Raw genomic sequence first — 13,017 nt, forward strand, 5'->3', positions numbered from 1 at the left:
TCTAGTAAGAGTCTTGGTGGTTCCAAACTTCTTCCATTTAAGAATGATGCAAAGTATCTGAATAGTTATGTAAATAAGGTTTCTGTTTTTTAAATGTAATAAATAAGCAAAAACAATTCAAACTTGTTTTCGCTTTGTCATTATGGGGTATTGTGTGTAGATTGCTGAGGATGTTCTTTTTTGTTTATTCATTTTAGAATAAGGCTGTAACTTAACAAAATGTGGAAAAAGTCAAGATGCCTGAATACTTTCCGAAGGCACTGTATGTGTCGTAAAAATCGAGAATATCCTCACTACATGCAAATACGAGCGATTCTTCATCTCACCGGTAGAACCTACATTTTCTGGTTGTAAGCGAACAACAATATCCAGATTTCATAGTGATTTCAGGGTGTAGTACCGCCCTTGTCAAGGTGGATCCGTTTGAGAATGGGTGTCAACAGGTAGCTAACGTTACTCACTGGACCAGCCACTTCTTCATAGAACATCAGCTTGCGAATAACTATTTATTTGTATTTTTGTGTCGACAACAACTGTAAGTTTAGTCATGGTGTGGTGTTCAGTACCTGGATGTGCAAACTACAAGCAAGCACAGGCTGCTGGGGTAACATTCCATTGGTTACCTTACTAAAAAGTTGAGCAGAGGTAAAGTAGCTAACTTAGCTAACGAACTACATTTGTTTATCTAAACTAAAATATTGCGTGGGAAGGTTAGTCAGCATGATCTATTGACACGAGCTGGGTGGATATACTGTAGTACCTTGTTTGAGTGTGTATTGATGGGGACAAAGCAGTAGAATGTTGGCTAATCACCGACTAGACTAATCCTGCTGCTAATGATGACAACCTTGACACCAGCTTTAGTAGTACAGGTCCTGTAGACCCATTAGATAAAAGTATTCAGCTGGGAACAAGCTCATGCTCAACATCATCTAACTTGGAAGAGTTACTTGAGTTACACCCCTTTTTGCCCTCAGAACAGACTCAATTCGTTGGGTCATGGACTTTACACGGTGTCGAAAGCGTTCCACAGGGATGCTGGCCCATGTTGACTCCAATGCTGCTCACAATTGTGTCAAGTTGGCTGGATGTCCTTTGTGTGGTGGACCATTCTTGATACACACAGAAAACTGTTGTGCGTGAAAACCCTTGGTCTTGATGACAGCTTTGCACACTCTTGGCATTCTCTCAACCAGCTTCATGAGGTAATCACCTGGAATGCATTTGAATTAACAGGTGTGCCTGTTATAAGAAGAAGAGACTTGCTTGGGCCAAGAAACATGAGCAACGGACATTAGACAGGTGGAAATCTGTCTCTTTGTGAGACGCAGAGTAGGTGAACGGATGATCTCTACATGTGTGCTTCCCACTGTGAAACATGAAGGAGGAGGTGTGGGGGTGCATTGCTGGTGACACTGTCAGTGATTTATTTAGAATTCAAGGCACACTTAACCAGCATGTCTACCACAGCATTCTGCAGCGATACGCCATCCCATCTGGTTTGCGCTTAGTGGGACTATCATTTGTTTTTCAACAGGACAATGACCCAACACACCTCCAGGCTGTGTAAGGGCTATTTGAACAAGAAGGAGTGTGATGGAGTGCTGCATCAGATGACCTGGCCTCCACAATCACCCAACCTCAACCCAATTGAAATGGTTTGGGATAAGTTGAATCGCAGAGTGAAGGAAAAGCAGCCAACAAGTGCTCAGCATATGTGGGAACTCCTTCAAGACTGTTGAAGCATTCCAGCAGTCCAGTTGAAGCCGATTGAGAGAATGCCAAGAGTGTGCAAATCTGTCATCAAGGCAAAGAGTGGCTACTTTGAAGAATCTCAAATATAAAATATATTTTGATTTGTTTAACACTTTTTTTGTTACTACATGATTACATATGTGTTATTTAATTTTTTGATGTCTTCACTATTATTCTACAATGTCGAAAATAGTACAAATAAAGAAAAACCCTGAAATTAGTAGGTACATCCAAACTTTTGACTGGTACTGTACGTATATAATGGAGTTTGACATAAAATGTTTTATATAATATTTTTTACAAGTCTACTGACAAGTGACTAAATGATTCCAGCTGCATCAGAAACCAATAAAGTGTTGACTTCAACTTCTGGATCAATACCTTGTAAAAACAAAAGGAAGTAGCTAGCTTTGGAAGTAACTAGCTATAATCTTACTGCTAAAACAAATGATGCAGGGAGTTGGTGTATCGTTTAAACTTTCGACAACACTTTACTTGACACCAGACGTCATAACATGTTATGACACGGTCATAACCATGTCATAACAACTGACATAACTTGTCATAACCTGTCATAACATGGTCATAACACTTATGACCCATATATTTACACCTGTTATGACATATATTGTGTTATTTTATGAATGGTTATGACCTACATTAGAGTGTTTCAAGTTCCTTGGTGTCCACATCACCAACGAACTATCATGGTCCAAACACACCAAGACAGTTGTGAAGAGGGCACGACAACAACTTTTCTCCCTCAGGAGATTGAAATATTTGGCATGGGTCCCCAGATCGTCAAAGTTCTACAGCTGCACCATCGAGCGCATCCTGACCGGTTGCATCACTGCATGGTATGGCAACTGCTCGGCATCTGACCATAAGGTGCTACAGAGGGTAGTGCGTATGGCCCAGTACATCACTGGGGCCAAGCTTCCTTCCATCCAGGACCTATGTACTAGGCTTGTCAGAGGAAGGCCCAAAAAATTGTCAAAGACTCCAGTCACCCAAGTCATAGACTGTTGTATCTGCTACCACATGACAAGCGGTACCGGAGAGCCAAGTCTAGGACCAAAAGACTCCTTAACAGCTTCTACCCCCAAGCCATAAGACTGCTGAAAAATTAATCAAATGGCCACCCGGACTATTTACATTGACATTTATTTTTTCACTGCTGCTACGCGGTGTCTATTATCTATGCACAGTCACTTTACCCATACCTACATGTACAAATAACCTCGATTAACCTGTACCTCACACATTGACTCGGTACCGGTACCCCCTTTATACAGCCTTGTTATTGTTATTTAGTAAATATTTTCTTAACTCTTTCTTGAACCGCATTGTTGGTTAAGGGCTTGAAGGGTAAGCATTTCACAGTAAGGTCTACACCTGTGTATTCGGAACTCGTGACAAATAAAATTTGATTTGATTTGAAATCCATATTTATTCTAATGTACCATTTTCCCAAGAAGTTTCCTTTCATTTGAAAATGTGTTTCTTAAGTCCTTTGTTGTTATTTTTTTCACATCATATTTTAAATAACTTGCATAAAATACACTTTATGAAACTGTCATGAAGCACTAGCACCATCCTGTGTCACTTTACTTGGACCAAAAAAATGCACTTTATGACACTGTCAAGAAGCATTATGACTAACCTGTGTCACTTTACTTGAACTAAGAAAATAAAATGTATGACATTGTCAAGAAGCATTATGACCATCATAATCATAGAAGCCAGATAGGCCTATCACGTTTTGTACATGCCCTTATGTCAGTCAACAGTCAAAAAGAGGGAGTCTTGTCTTGCTCCAGAAATCGGCTCGTGCATTCATCCCAGTCATCAGCAACATCATTTTGTGCGCAATTACATGATTATTTGATATGGTCAATTTCAGAAAATGTTATATAACATAAACGTACTGTTGACAAGTAGGCTATGGTGTAATGAGATGTTTTGCCTTGTGTGGTAGGTTTTGGGGGTTTTGACACTCTTATGTAGGTGTCATAACCTGGCATAAAATAATGCAATACATTTATGGCAGGTCTGCCCCACCTGTTCTGTGCCCCACCTGTTTAGCTAAAAATAATAAAACATTTTTGTTGCCTGTTTTGCATGTTATTTTGGCATTAATACAAATCACATATCAGTTAATAAAGCTGCATATAAAATGCAGGTGTTTCAGCGCGGCAGCCAGCGGAAAATACGGAGCGTAGGGGTTGGTAATGTTCTCTAGTTGCGCCATGATTGGCTCAGTGTTCTGTCACTCATGGGGACACTACGTCACCGCAAAATCTACAGGGAGAGCTCGTAAATCCAAGCCCCTAAGGTGCTGCCATAGATTTACATTAGAAGTGCCCATCTAAGAAGGCTCAAGGTCATTGGCCACAGATAAAATGACGTCAAATCATGTTATATCTACCGTAGCTTTGATTGGACTGATCATGCCAACAGCATACTTTCAAAATCTTAGCTAGCAAGCTAGACAAGCAGTCATCATTTATCAAGTCGAGAAATCCTTTTCAATGCTTGTCAGAGAGAAATTACCAACCAAACGTATTGGCGCTCATCGGCCATTGGACATAAACATTACACAACAAGTTGGAAATCACAAATTCAACAATGAGTGGTTTGGAAGGAATCAGTGGCTAACTGCAAGTGTTGCAAAGCAATCACTAGCCTGCCATTCAGTGGAGTGGGTGTGTGGTCCAAGTCTGGGTTTATGGGTCTCTTTTCCAAGCTTAAAAGGATAAACAATCACATGCAACACCATGGGCCAGAAAAGTTTGAATACATTGGCCATGCTGTCAATCCAGCATCACTTCTGCCGCGTTCAAGACAACTGGGAACTCTGAGAAAAACTAGCTCCGACTGGGAAAATACGTCTTGAACGGTCATCCAACTCGGATTTCCAAGTCGGGAACTCGGGCCTCTTTCTAGAGCTCCGACCTGAAGATCACTGACATCATGATTCACCATTGTTTTTTCCCCCAGAGTTCCCAGTTGTCTTGAAAGCACCATAAATCCAGAGAATGACAGAGTTTGATGACAAAATTCGCCCACAAGAAGGACCGCCGCGCCACCTTCCTGTTCAAGTGAGAATAGCACAACAATGTGAGTCCAAAAATGTATTGTATGCTGCTGCATAAATTATGTAATATGCCAGGGAGATATGTATACTGTAGCTAAGAAAGTAATACTAAGTGGATGTTGTGTAGTAAGCTGGTAGTAACCCATGGGCCTCACCCTAATAATTTGTGCCTTTCCCCCCCATAACTTAGCCTACTGTTCTGACTTGGTGGTGCACATGTAGCCTATAGCCTGTTGTACAAAAATGTAATTGTTGAATATTGTAAGAGCTTTCATTGTCTGCTTATATGACATTTATGATATTTATATTGGTTCATTGTTTACCGAGCTAGCTAGCTAATGTTAGCTGGCTGGCTCGCTAGCTAACATTACATTTATGATCTTATTATTCGTATCTCAGAGGCATTTGCTTGACTAGCTTTAGCCTAATATCAGCTAGCTAACATTGAACCTGGTTGGTTTGCTACCTGCAGATTCATGCAGGGTAGTAATGTCATGAGTTGGGATTATGGTTCATTGTTTACCTAGCTAGCTAGCTAACGTTAGCTGGCTGGCTCGCTAGCTAACATTACGTGTATGATCTTATTTTTGTATCTCAGAGACATTTCCTTGGCTAGTTATAGCCAAATTTTAGCTAGCTAACAATGAACCTGGTTGGTTTGCAACCTGCAGATTCATGCAGGGTAGTAACGTCATGATTTGGGATTATGGTTCATTGTTTAGCTAGCTAGCTACATGTCTTAACAAAAGACTCCACTATGCAAATAACCATTTCAATACAATGTCACTGCGACAACTGTTGATAGACATAGCTGGTAAATTTGCTCTGGCTTAACAAAAGACTCCACTATGCAAGTAAATTCAGTCTGGCCATCTACTCCAATTTTAGAGCACTATCGTCTGAGTGTGCCAGAGAGCAGTGTAACTGATGAATTTAAGAACGCTCAACACCCATTATTGCCAGTGTCAATAAATATGGCCAGTGTCAGCACAGTTGCAGTCACCAGAGTTCTGGATAACATAACAGCCTAACCAGCTCTGCTTGGGCGAGTAATGTTCAGTGAGCTGTTCTCTCATTTGTGTCTGGAACTAGCTAACAAGTTAGCTTGGGTGCTTGACTGCTGTACAGAACACTCAGCTCAACCCTTAAAGAAATGGGTGGGTGCTAAAGCTTAAGAGGGTGTGAACGATGCTGAATGGGTGTGGACAAAGAAGGGCTCTCCAGTAGGAGTACCAAAAATTCAAAGGCCATTTTCTCAAAAGGGAATTTACAAGTTTATCAACGTTCAAAGCAGAATAATTTTCCCATTGTTCCTCAACTGTAGTGTATGATATACCATTTTGTCTCTGCTTTTATCCAATGTAAAAAACACAATTTCAAATTTTGCTACATAAGACCGATTTTGAGCCGGTCGGTCACATATATGTGTCCTGACAGTGCTATGACCATATTATGACAGGTTTTGACAAGTTATGTCAGCTGTTATGACATATTATGACATGGTTATGACAGTGTCATAATGTGTTATGATGCTCGGTGTCAAGTTAACCAAACTTTCATTTGTTGGCAAATGAACATGATTCAAAAATGAAGTTGGTCAATGTAGCAAATAGGTATACATAGCTTGTTTTCAAGATAAAGTATATTTGCTTTGGAGACCAAGGTGAGTTTACACAGCAGTATGCAAGAAGAGTTATGGCAGTGTTGCTAGGGCAAAAACATTTTGGTTACTAGTCATCAAGCTTTGATTATTTGAATCAGCTGTGTAGTGCTAGGGCAAAAACCCAAATGTGCACCGAGTTTGGGAAACGCTGAGTTATGGCAATGTATGACATATACTGTATACAGTAGAACAAAAATATACTACTAACGCCTATAATAAATACTATAGTTCTACAACGGGAATACTTTCATATGTTGTGTTCAGTGCTTAATTTGAGCTAGATCTTGCCAGAACAGGATCTGGCACCTCTCAAATTTGACTTTGTTTGTTCCGGCACCTATTTGCCCAGATCCGGTACCTCTCGCAGCATGATTTATTAATTATTTAACTGTTTGCACTGTAGTAATGATGCACCGATATGAAATTTTTGCCCGATACCGATATCCGATATTTTCCTTGACAAAAAAACCCCAATACTGATAGCGATAACCGATATAAAAAAAAATGTGCGGCCTTTTAAGCATTCTAGTACAGTTGAATAGTTAACACACATATATGAACGCGGCGGTCTAAGGCACGGCATCTCAGTGCAAGAGGCGTCACTACAGTCCCTGGTTCGAATCCAGGCTGTATCACATCCTGCCATGATTGGGAGTCCCATAGGGCGGCAATTGGCAATTGGCTCAGCGTCGTCCGGGTTTGCCTGGGGTAGGCCGTCATTATAATTAAGAATATGTTCTTAACTGACTTGCCTAGTTAAATAAAGGTTACACACACACACACACCACACTGACCAAAAATATATTTTGTTGGCATTTGTGTATGTCCTTACTTGCTGTGCTGTTTCGTTGTTCATTTGTTCCGTCATTTCATTCTCAACCAGGATTTCTATGGAATGCTGTTTGGGTCTTTGCGTGTCAAAAAAGAAAACAATGACCAGTAGATAACACTATTTGACGTGTCAAATAAGCTTGTTGACCAATCAGGACCTGACTATGACTGCACATCACATAATAATTTAACGCGTTCATACATTTTTTACGTAGTTATTACACAATGATTACACTATCACTCGTATTTCATGTCACAACGATTCATCAATACGAATTCTATGATTATGATAAAGTTGTCTCGCGTACCTACAGTGCTGGTCATAAAAAAAGCTAGCTAGCTCATGGATGCAAACAATGTTCTTCCCCCAAAAAATAGCAAAATTACATAATCTGTTTTAGTAGCTATAGTTAGCTAGCTACCTATATAGCTAGGTGTCATCATCTAAAATAACCCTAATTTATGGTGGTCGGACCCATCTATGTGAAGCTAGCCACAATAAGGATTAGCCACAATAGTGGACTTTGCGGTTAACCTTCAAAATAAAAGTATGGCATAATTCTACTATTTGTATTCATTTGCATCACTGTCAATTACATACTTTTATTTTGAAGGCACATTCCACTATTGTGCCTAATCCTTATTGTGGCTAGCTTCACAAAACATAACCAAAAGGTCGAGCCTCACTAGCCAGATGAAGCTAGCTGGCTGCTTATAACGTTAGCTTTGGGCAACAGGGTTAAATAGCTGGCTAGCTATTTATTTTCATGAACTGAAGTTCAATTTCAATAGGCGAACAAGTTGCAAGCTAGCTAATACTTACACACAAGGATTCCTAAATCATTGCTAAGAATAATGAAAATGACTGCAGGTTCTACTGGTCATTGTTTTCAGGCTGGTTGTATTGGTGCTAGCTAGGTACCAAACTAAAGCTAGTTACCACAGAAGTTGCGGTCAAACAAATTATGCTTTATTACCAACGTGGTATTGTAAACACATCGTTTGTGGCCAGTGTTTGCTTGTTTGCAGACTTTTTTGTACAGCTTTGACAGTGCTACTGTATCTTTTTTGACACGCAAAGACCCAAATGGCGTTCCATAGTATGTATGTCGTGAAGCTAATAGCAGTGATGCTATTACTGTGTAACTCCGATAGGGCAACATCTGAAAAATAGCGCACTTGGTAGTGTGTACCGGTGCTTGACCAGTCAGCGAAAGCCAACATCACCCACGACAGAGAACGGTTGATTGTCAAGGGCAATGAATTCCATTATCTTGGCTTTAATTAATTGATTTTGCCTTTTGAGTTGACTCGCTGAAATTTTCTTACTCTTTCAAATGACTGCTCGACTTGTTGACTGCTCGATCCACACAGCAGACATCGAGGGCTAGGTTATGAATGTTGTGTTGCACGTCTAGCGCAAAATTTTATGTGGCATCATTGCGTTATATAGGTATGCACGTCAGCTTTGTCATCGGTTTTGCACATGGCGTTAAACTAGACATCGGCCGATACCGATGTTGGCATTTTTAGCTAATATTGGCTGATTCCGATATGTTCACCAATATATCGTGCATCCCTACACTGTAGACATTCTAATAAAAGCGATCAGCATTAAATCAAGTTGCCTCCTCCTCCTTATTTCTCCCGCCCCCCAGAAAGACCATCATGTAAAAGTGTGGTGATCCTTCTATGTAATCATTCCAGACCTGCTCTCTTATATGTACAAAGAGGTTATGGGGAGGGCCAGTGGGGTAAGTAACTGATCTTGACACAGGTCTTGGTAGTGGTGGTCAGCTAGTGAAGAGCTCCCTATGTAATCACATCACGTAGCCTAGTCTGGTCGTCTCCCTACTGAATTTGAATAGTGGCAAAGCCAAATAAAAAATGTATAAGAAAAGGAAATTGAGTTTTTCAAGTCCAAACATCGAGAGAAAGATGGTGAATCGAACCCAGAACGAGCCAGAGAACTGTCAGTGCCTGAGGAGAAGAGTGAGGGGCAAACTTTTCCTGATGGCGATGCTAATCCCACCAGTTCAGCATCACCACCGGCACCTACACTAGCTAGTAGACCTCCTAGTGAGTCAGACCCAGCGGGGGAGGGAGACGGGGGGCTGGGGGGAGGGGGGCAGTGCAATTTGCAATTCAAGAACAAGCAAACATATAACCCCTGGCTTGTCATGCAGAATAATTCAAAGTTGGGCTGTGCAACATGCAAAAAGGTAGGGAGCTTGGGTCTAGAAACGACTGGAGGGATTATACTAGCAAAAGAGTGGGTGGAATGTACAGTAAATTAACATCTTATGCATCAGACGTTAAAAAAAATACAACAACAAAGAGCCCTCAGAAAAAAGGCTAAAGAGGACACCCAGGTGAACACTCAAAATAAAATAAAAAATAGACACTACAGTTCGTTTTCAGAACAGCCTTAGAAGGAGGCTAAACATCACAGCCACATGCCCAAAGTTGACTCTCAGCAGTTAAATGGACTTAACATGTGGACAGTCGTTGTGGGAGGATTTGTAAATGAAGATATAATTTTTTCCCCCTTTACCTTCACAGCACAGAACGAGTTTGTAATCTGAATATGTGCTTCATATTATCACATAGGCACGAGGCCTATATATTCTCATATGTGTATTCTGCTGTAGCCTACATTGATTTATTCAATTTTAAGTAATAATCCGATATTGTGATATTTGTTCTACTGCTACATTGATGTCTTATATGAAAATGATATGAAATTCAGGTTTTGTAAGCCCCACAGCTGAGTATGTGTGCATATGGCGGGTGTTCTGTAGTGTTGTCACATTTTTTTGCTGTACATTGATGTCTAAAAAATTTGGCTATAAGATATTCGGACGTCTAAAATTATTTTAATTAATTAGCACCTTGGAGCGTGCTGTCCATTTCACCACCAAAGATAGTAGGCTACTTGGCTGCTACATTGTGTTTGACACTTTTTTCTCAATGTGTTCCGGTACCTTAGAGCTAGACATCCTAATGAGATGTCTTGAGGCTAACTAGGCTGCTAGCTATAACATTAGGCTACAGTACATTTTGTGTGTAGCAAACAAAGCTAGCTAGCTCAACTTGGTTTGTAGTGGTACTAGCAAGCCACATTATGGCCGAATCGATCACGAATTTATACTATACGGAACAACACTGCCTTGTCTGAAAAGAGAGCTTACTACATTCATGCTAGCTACCGACAGCAAACCAACTTAATCGTTTGTCATTTGCCCTCCTGGTCTAGCTGGTCTAGGCTGCCGCCGCCAGTTGATCTTGGAGGTTCTGAAGAACGTCTCCAGAACAGCTCTATCCATACGTGCGTCGAAATCTCGATGGTCTGTCACACACACACGTTCCATGGGGTCTGCACTGACCATCTCCAGTAAGAACTGTCTGCAATCGAATTTGTTGCAGCAGAGACATTCCTCTTCTGTCTGCATGGCTGGCCATCACCTGCATAGGCATCACCAGTCTGACCGTAGAGCCCCATCACTGCTTGCTGGTGTCGCAATTCTTGTGTTTGCTGTCAACTCCTCTTCAGCGTATTCCAGCTCAAATTAATATGGCAGTATGTCCCTATGTTAGTGTGTAAAAGAACATAAACAATTGTTTCGTCGTCCAGCTCTTCTTGGAAAGAAGAATCATCAGAAGCAGACATTGTAATTATTTAGCTAGCCATCTCAGATAGACAGTGCACGGTCACATAGCTCCTGTGAACCTGTAGAAACTAGTACCTCTCCCATTTTGAAAGGTCTGCCTTCGAGGGTGAGAACACAATTGGACAGGGAAGTAGGGCTCCCATCAGGCTGTAGTCTTTACAAAGCCAGGGTAAATGAGTCAACCTAGGTATTCTTCAATGTCTTGGCAGATAGGAAGTCCAATGGCTCTAATGAACAAGACCAACCATACTGTATCTACTCGCTGCTAGCGTGATCGTGCAATAGGCAAAACACAAAGGCCACAATAATTGCTAGAAAACATGACTCCATAAATGTTTTGATCACAGCAGGCTCAATCAACCAATGAAATCATTGGTTGAACTCTCCCGGCGCGAACATTTAAAACATACAGCTATGGTGCATAATTCTGTCAAACACCTCTCATCACTTATTTATTTTTTTATTTCACCTTTATTTAACCAGGTAGGCAAATTGAGAACACGTTCTCATTTACAATTGCGACCTGGCAATTATGTAGGGAGACAAAAACACCCCAAATAGCGTGTACCGGTGAAGTTTCCATTTAAAAATGGAAGCAAATAAAATCCAACTGATTGTGAGTATGCTCTAGGACAAGAACAACTAAAATGTGCAACACACAGATATGAGATATTGCAGAGATTTGTGAAAGGATCACTGGTCTATTGAAGGGAACCCCGTGGTTGTATTGCCATAGAATTGTAGGCTATATATGGCTTAGCCATCTCTCTATATTCTCACGCCTGCCTCGTCTTCCCTTCTGACAGATGCTGAAGCAAGCGGCTGCTACTTCCAACATTAACCTGTTTAATCATCATGCCACCTTTCCATCAACACAACACCACCATCACAACAATACCACCAGAACAGACTCAAAAGAAAAAAGAACTAAACTCCTGTGCCACTCTTCTATCCGTTATATCAAAGGAAAAGAGAAGAGAGAGAACTTACCTGGCAAGGTGTCTAGAGGCAGGAGACATCAGAGAGCATTGGCTTGTCTTTCACACGATGACAGCAGAGGATCACACAGTCATGTGTGTGAGAGACGCTTCACTCTCACTCCAAATCAGTCTCACTGATGTCAGCTCTCTCTTTTCTTGTCCTTCTTTATTCTCTTCCTTTCCTTTTGTTTTATCCGAACCCTCTGAAGAAGATGGCAAAAAAGGGCAAAGGGGAAGATGACAGCAAGATGCTCTGCTCTCCAGCAAGACTACTTCTAAGCTCGGCTCAATCTCTCCACTGCAGCACAACAGCCTAGCAGAGCGTAGAGACAGGCAGGCAGGCACTTTCGCTGCCCGTTCACACAGCCTGGTGACGCACAAAATCCGGAACTGGAGTCTGCATCCTCATGGATAATGGAGTGGACTCGTTAATAACAATACTTAACTGAGAGACTGAGAAGCTGTGCTTTTGACTGGTAGAGCGTCGAGAGGGCTCCTTATCCCAATCTCATTATGGGTTTCTGTCTAGAGTCGAGAATGGTCCTCATTGAAACACTATTAGGATGACATCACATCAACCACTTTGTCCAAACATGGACTGCTTACATGGACTGCTTGTTATCTCCGTCATCGCAGACATCTTTCTGGTGAGGAGTGCCATGAGGGTAGTGAGACTGACAGGCTGCTCTCTCTGTCTCTCTGTCTCTCTCCCCTCTCCCTCTTTCTCTCCCTCTGTACATAAACATTAACCAGTGATGACTGAGACATCCATGTTACTCATAAGGGCTGGGCAGACCACAGAATAAAAATAGCAAAAACCTTACTACAAACGCTGTCATTCACTTTCTCTCACACACACTCAAACAAAATAAACCTACTACTAAATACAAACAAGCACAGCCAGTGTACAGTATACAGTGCCTTCAGAAAGTATTCAGCCCCTTGACGTTTTCCACATTTTATTAAGTTACAGCCTTATTCTAAAATGGTTTAAAAATAATAATAATTATCATCAATCTA

At 41.1% G+C, this 13,017-nt stretch overlaps 1 protein-coding gene across 2 annotated transcripts in view; it reads right to left on the reverse strand.

The window, feature by feature from the left end:
• Nucleotides 1-12,296, reverse strand: part of dlgap2a (discs, large (Drosophila) homolog-associated protein 2a) — a 232,481-nt gene extending 220,185 nt beyond the window's left edge. For both annotated transcript variants that reach the window (XM_071366369.1, XM_071366367.1), the window contains exon 1: nt 12,008-12,296. The gene's annotated coding sequence lies outside the window, so the exon portion shown is untranslated. The remainder of the gene's footprint in view (nt 1-12,007) is intronic.
• Nucleotides 12,297-13,017: the final 721 nt, after the last annotated feature.

This window comes from Salvelinus alpinus, chromosome 25 (assembly GCF_045679555.1).
Source record: "Salvelinus alpinus chromosome 25, SLU_Salpinus.1, whole genome shotgun sequence".
Lineage (NCBI taxonomy): Eukaryota > Metazoa > Chordata > Actinopteri > Salmoniformes > Salmonidae > Salvelinus > Salvelinus alpinus.